Below are 7,224 nucleotides of genomic sequence, written 5' to 3' on the forward strand. Positions count from 1 at the left end.
TATGGGAATTGTACAAGACAACAGTAATTGACGAACGCGAGGCGGTTTCGTTTCAAATAATATCTCGACGGCAACACAAGGCGGCTGTATTATAACGAGTCTCGTCCCGTTGACACCCACACGTGACAAATCACTGCCGCTCGTGCTGCTGCTGATCGCGACTCTTCTGGGCACGCGATCTGCGTCACTCCCAGGCCTTGACGCAAGAGAGCGCTGAAGGGCAGCGCTTGTGCATTTAATTTTGACCAAATTATTTGTCGATTACCCAGTTGGCTGTTCGCACAAGCAACAAAACAACAACACAAATCAACAGATTCTTCAAAAACACTGCCTTAAAATGAAATATATATATATAATAGCAATTGCCCAAAAACTCAATAATACAGCTCATCTTCTTCTTTCGTATGAATTAATATCAGCGGATTAAAGATGCAATTTTAGATTTGTTATCCACTCAATTTGTCTGTTCAGACGCAGAGTGGATCTCGTCCATTCCTGCTTTGAAGAAGTGAAGACAGCACCAGCGGAGTATTTGAGATGTGGACCGATGGTTTGGAATTTGTGGCCCGCAGACGCGAGCCGCCGGCTCTTTGACGCGCTGTTTGTGCATCAGGTGGCCGCATTGTTCCATCATCTGTGTGGGGCAGTGATGTCATATTCTGGGGAGGGGAGGAGGGGGTGTCATCTGTGGGGGGCGGGGGGGTGGGTGTCATCTGTGGTGGGCAGGGCTGGGGGGCACGGTTTCTGTTGAAACTGCAACCCAACACCAGCCACACAGCGGCCTCCAACCACTCTCAACTTTCACCACTCTCACCATGCATGAATGATCACGGTATTTGGACAAGCGTATTCACCGCCATATGATGTTGGGGGGGTAAAAAGTTCCAAGCATTTAAACCATGGGAAAATGTTGACGTTCGAGTTCCCACGGATATACTGCATAAATGGATTATTATCTTATAATAATCATCACTAAGACATCGAGTGTTGGTGCTAATCACGGCTCCTGCAATCGGGAAATTGCATCTTACAGTACTGCCTGTGTGTAGGTGTATTATACAAATCCGCGTTGTGATGCGCGATTGTATTCAGTGTCCTGTGATGCATGCAGGCGATAAGGTTACATTGGGACGACTGCCACCTTTAAAAGCAAACCGCTTTTTATATTTAAAAAAGCGGTGCAAAGATGACGGAGGAAACACATTGTCAAACACCAGCCGTTAAAATATACCCCGAGTGTTAGTTGCGCAATATTCCTTCAGGACGCTGTACTCGTGCGTTTCAATGTTGACGAGGTTGATTTTTGCCTCTTGGTTTTGCCGCTGCTACTGTGATCACGCACGGCGGATCTCCCCCGCAGAAACAAAAAAATAGCCGGGAAACTGGCAAAACGGGATCACCCGCGTAACAAATCCAATAAACTCATCGACGTCGGTTACTTCCCCTTTTGCTGAGTTTGTTTCAAATGTGAGCAACTGACAGCTGCTTCTATTGGAAGAAAAAAAAGATAGCCTATCTAATTATGAATTAAACTCTAATTGTAGGGGATATGCTCGCCTCTCGCCGGTGGTGCCGGTAACCAGCGAGACACGGGGGGACTGCCCAGGTGCCTCAGCTCGTCGCTTTGTCCGTACAAAGAGGAGCGGTTTCACACTTTCGAGCATGCGTCAGCCGTGAGCTGTAAGCTGCACCAAACACCTCGCACCAGACTGCTCAGTTGTAATCTACCGTGCAATCATCGCTCCCCCGACAGCGATAACTGCTAAGGACCCTCCTGGAAAAGACGGATGAGACTCAGCCAAGGCTTTCCTGGGTAAACATGTGTCGTAATAATACATACACACACACTCAGTGTGGGGCACATTCGTCATCATAATTAAATACTCAGTGGTGTTTGCATGTGGTGCGTAGACCGAGTGATCCATATGTTTTGTGACCCCCCCCCCCCCCACAATTATTTGACCCCGAAATGTGTTTGTACCTTTTGCACGTTAATTTATGTTTCAAATACACCTTACTTTAAAAACAATATCAAGTATTGGAGAATTAAATGGGGGTCACAATACATCTTGACCACCCTGTACATTGCCCAATTTGTGATTACTGCTATCGTATAAAGTACTTGAGGTCGACATGCTACACATGTATACATTACATACGAATGCATCCATTACTGAAGTAGTGCAGTGATTAGTAGCCTGCGCGACGAACCCGTCACCTAAGTTCGATTCCAGGCCACGGCGAACATCAGCGACGAGTGACATCTGAACGAGTTCCCCCCCTCTCCTTCACCGACTCGCACTGACCGTCGCGGTGAAGTATGGTCAAACAACTTATACGATCCGTGGGAAGGCCGTCATCCAGCGGTGGACTGACATAAGCGCTGTACATGTACACATATATGTCGGCACGGATAAGCGGCGTTTCGTTGCGAAGTATAAATATAACCACTTGTTTTAAATGCTATGCAGCCAGCCTGACCGCGTGTTAACATGCACGAGGGCATAATACAAATGTCCGAGGCGTGACCAGTGCAATAATGACCTTTGCAATAATGACCCGTAAGTGCTGTAGCACGGCAAGAACAACAACAACGAATAGCATGAATATTACAATCACCCATTTGTCGCCACGTGAATTAACAGCATCAACTCGAGTAAATGTTTAACGCTGGTGCCGTCATTTGGCGACGCGTTTGTTACACGGTCACATTTGGGCTGCAGCTTATTCTAACGAACACGAATGCATCATGTAGAGAGAGCACCGATCGTGGAGCATATCCTGGCTGCGCACAGCAAGACGGAGTGCATATGTTCATGTCCACGCTTGGCTTAAGTCCGAGCATTCGTGTAACCGAGCACCAGCATGCTGGTGAAAGTGTTCGAGTCTTTTTCCTACAACTGGTAAGTGTTTTGATTTCCAGTTGTGTTTGGGATTGTTTGATAAGTGGGAGAGACTTAGTGTCCATGTTCTACAACCTGCGTACGACGAGCCTCGATTATGTGCATTGAGACAATAGCGTTTCGAAGGCGCAGATTTACCTGAACTCGGCTCGTTATAAAATCCCCATCTGCGATTTCTCACATTCCATTCGTTTCGGTGCCTAAACAGCCAAGTGAAGATGCCACAGACACGCTTAATTAAGCGTCGGATTAAACATCTCAGGAGGGTAAATGAACGCATCTGCTCACAGATGCAACTCGTGGGATCAAAAACGCTGCTACCAAGTCATACCAACTTTCCACGTTTCCGTGGACTCTCGCGCCAGTCATGCTGATCTCAGTGCAAATGCCTCTCATCGCCCGTGAGCGCTCGAGTGTATCCATCACACCGGGCGCCGCGGTAGTGAGATGTTAACTACCTCGCCTGGTATGGAGGAGGCCGTGGGGTCAATCCCGACTCTTGAGGCCTGTATATTTGGAGTTCGCGGTGTTTCTCTCCCCGTGGTCGCGTGGGTCCTCCGGGTTTTCCATCCACATTTATAAACGTGCATTTTAGAGTATTTAGCTGCAATAAAATGTCCACTTGATAAGCCAATTAATTGGGCTAACATTTGTGACCTGGTCACTTTTGAAAAAGAGCTATATAGCTCCGTGGACCTTACCTGGTAAAATAAAAATGAAAGTGTCGTCGTCTGTCTGTCGCAGGGCCACATTGGTGGCTCCAGTGCTGGCCCTGGTCTTCGTGGTCTGGTGCGTTTGGAGGGGCAGGACGTCAGGTGCCATCACGGTAGTTTTTGCTGAATTTTCGACCTCGGAACAGCAGGGCATCTCGTCTGTGGCATGCGGTGCCAGAGGGCACCGCCCTGCAGGCCCGACGCCACGGGCAGCAGCGCCCTGCCATCGTTGCTTGTGCACCCAGGCCGGTGAGACACCAGCGGAGACCCAGTCATCCACTGTCAGCTGATGCCGGGCACTTATTCCTTGAACACCTGTAAGAATGTCGAAATATTGAAGCGATTTATGCTGAATTTTCATATATAATTCATCTTTTTGTTTGATTCATTTTTTTGTTGTTTGTGTTTTTTTGTCCTGGTGCAATTTATTAATTCGTTTATTCATTTTTTATTTTGTTTGGTAATAGTGTGTTCATTTGCTTGGTATGTGTGCGTGTGTGCTGGGCTTCTTTCGCACCGTGCGTAGCCGACCGCGTATATGGGTCCCTATGTATAATTAATGTCCAGCGTTGTGGGATGCTGTTGCCATAAATGACGCGATATAAAACTAAAGTATTATTGTAACTGATATGTAATGTTGCACATTTACAACATAGTATGCATCACTGCACAGATTGCTACAGATTTTAACTGGTGCGTTATGGCTGCCACGACAGGTTCATCGACTGAGAACGCGGTTCATCGGGAGACCTTAAGCTGGGCAGCAGTGCATCCTCCCAGAACCCCCCCTCCTCCATACTCAACCCTCCGGCTCTCACAGACACGTGACTCCCACACACTCGTTTCACCAACTCCCCCAAACTCACCCCAGGAGCTCACCTATTCACCCGATTCTCCCTCGCGCACCTCTCTGACTCGCATGTGATTTACGCCGCCAAGGACCGAATGAAGCAAACACCAAAGGACATTTACCGTACGGAAATAATTAAATGAAAACTCAAGTTATTCCTCTAGGTGTATGCCGAGTACTCATGTATGTATACAAACTTCAAATTGGAAATAACTATGGACCGAGGCATCCTACGATAGATTTGTAGGTGTTGGAATTTGGCCAGTAATTGATTGAGAAAGAATGGTTCGAGATGTTGTAGAAGACATCGTATCGGGGGGAAAAAAGGTATGAAAAACTGCATCGCACATTTTAATCAATACTTCACATTCATTACACGATTGTAAAAAAATCATATTAACAGCAGAGGCATCGACACAATGTGAATGAGACATCGATGTTAAAAGGCAGCGATTACTCTGGGCAAATACGGCCCAGTAGATGGTGCTGGTATGCAGCAATGTGACATGAGCTCATGCAGTTGAGTGGAAGCACATGGTGATCGAAGGGCAAACGAGATGGGGCTCATGCAGAGCGTGCTCCGAGCGAAAGCAACGAGCCACCAAAACCTCACTTTCACTCATCATACAACAATTTAAAAAAAACGACAGCACTCCAAGTGAACTGGTGCCGCGCCAGATGCGGACGTGTGCACAGTGGGATGGCGACTGTGGGAAATAAAAAATGTAAAGAACAGCTTAGAAAATGTGACGTGTCATGCCTCTGCAACCAGTCAAAACAACGCGGTTGTATCGTCTATGGCGTACACGAATGGTCATAAGTGGCAGACTGGTGGCTATACATTTTACTGAATGTAATATTGTATATGACAACTTCTCTCCAAGGTCGCCAGATAAACCACTTTATTATGTATGGCCTGTAACCAGTCTCCCCTATCAGGGTGTCTGGATTTACGGTTATCGGACACTTTCGTGAGCTGGGCCATGCATCACACGATCGCATGGCACGATAGGGCATGCACATACAACTGCTCGATCCCCACCTCGACAGCTGTGGCTTTAACCCAGAAGAAAATAAAAATGTCCCCTTCCAAACATTATGACTACCCAAAGTGTGTACTGTATATTGTATGTGTTATAAGAAAAAAAACCCAATGTAGCATGTGGCGCTTGGCTGGGCCGTTCATAGGGGGGTGCTGGGCACACCGACAGCCTCCAAACTACACCGAAAGCACAGCCCCCCCCCCCGAAGTGCGGGGCCCGGGGCGGTTGCCCTGATTCGTTGTAACCCTATGGACGGCTTTGGTGCTTGGCATGCTTTAGTACATAACGCGTGGACAATGCAAAGCGCTCTATCAATCCTCTGCTGGATGAGCACATCGATCGCACGACGTTTCGGCATAGTTGAGAGTTATCGGACCATATTTCAACCATTCTGGCCAGTCTTCTTCTTTCGTATGGGCGACGAAGAGCGAGTATCATCGATCCGGTGGATGTTGTGAGTCATCAGCATTCTCTTGCGATGCTCTCACTTCGTCCGGGAAAATGCCCCTCAACATCGAGTTGACAAATCCGTACGCGGTTTGTTTGACCCGCGAGTAGTCGGACCTTTTCGAGGGCGTAAACAAAAACGAAGAGATTTCGATTTAAAGCTTTCGTGACTGCAGGGATTCATCTTCTTGGTTCTTTCGGTAAAGTCACGTAGAAGGGAAATAATAAAATAATAAAAATAAAACATAATAAAATAAAAAGTAATATAATTATATTTTATTATTTTATTATAGTGTTTTATTTTATTATGTTTTATTTTTATTATTTTATTATTTCCCTTCTACGTGACTTTACCGAAAGAACCAAGAAGAAAAAACAAAGAGAGTTTCTCTTCTGACCGGCGGGTCGACGATTGACGTTCGGTCGCCGTTTAGGTGACATTCTCTGTGGTTGTCCACGTGGCAAGTGGTTAGCACAGACGTGGGGACACAGACGTGCACCACAACAATGGATGTGACTGCACTCTGCAGACACAGACGTGCACTACAACAATGGATGTGACTGCACTCTGCAGACACAGACGTGCACTACAACAATGGATGTGACTGCACTCTGCAGACACAGACGTGCACTACAACAATGGATGTGACTGCACTCTGCAGACACAGACGTGCACTACAACAATGGATGTGACTGCACTCTGCAGACACAGACGTGCACTACAACAATGGATGTGACTGCACTCTGCAGACACAGACATGCACTACAACAATGGATGTGACTGCACACTGCAGACACAGACGTGCACTACAACAATGGATGTGACTGCACACTGCAGACACAGACATGCACTACAACAATGGATGTGACTGCACACTGCAGACACAGACATGCACTACAACAATGGATGTGACTGCACTCTGCAGACACAGACGTGCACTACAACAATGGATGTGACTGCACTCTGCAGACACAGACGTGCACTACAACAATGGATGTGACTGCACACTGCAGACACAGACGTGCACCACAACAATGGATGTGACTGCACTCTGCAGACACAGAAGTGCACTACAACAATGGATGTGACTGCACACTGCAGACACAGACGTGCACTACAACAATGGATGTGACTGCACTTTGCAGTCACAGCTCCACAGCCGATATCGTTTGTTGCGTAAGGAACGTCGCTCGTGCAAGAATTACGTCCGGAGAATACATGACCATACAAAAGTGCGAGAATATTTTAAGCGTAAAGGGTCAACCGG

General features: G+C 47.0%; 1 long non-coding RNA gene across 1 annotated transcript; it reads left to right on the forward strand.

Moving 5' to 3' along the window:
* The first annotated feature begins 2,696 nt into the window (after positions 1 to 2,696).
* LOC144733420 (uncharacterized) lies at positions 2,697 to 5,562 on the forward strand. The gene is made up of 3 exons (XR_013588357.1): positions 2,697 to 2,903; positions 3,648 to 3,865; positions 4,333 to 5,562. It is a non-coding gene; the product is annotated as an uncharacterized LOC144733420 (long non-coding RNA).
* The last annotated feature ends 1,662 nt before the right edge of the window (positions 5,563 to 7,224 follow it).

This window comes from Lampetra planeri, chromosome 2 (assembly GCF_965212315.1).
Source record: "Lampetra planeri chromosome 2, kcLamPlan1.2.h2, whole genome shotgun sequence".
Classification (NCBI taxonomy): Eukaryota; Metazoa; Chordata; class Hyperoartia; order Petromyzontiformes; family Petromyzontidae; genus Lampetra; species Lampetra planeri.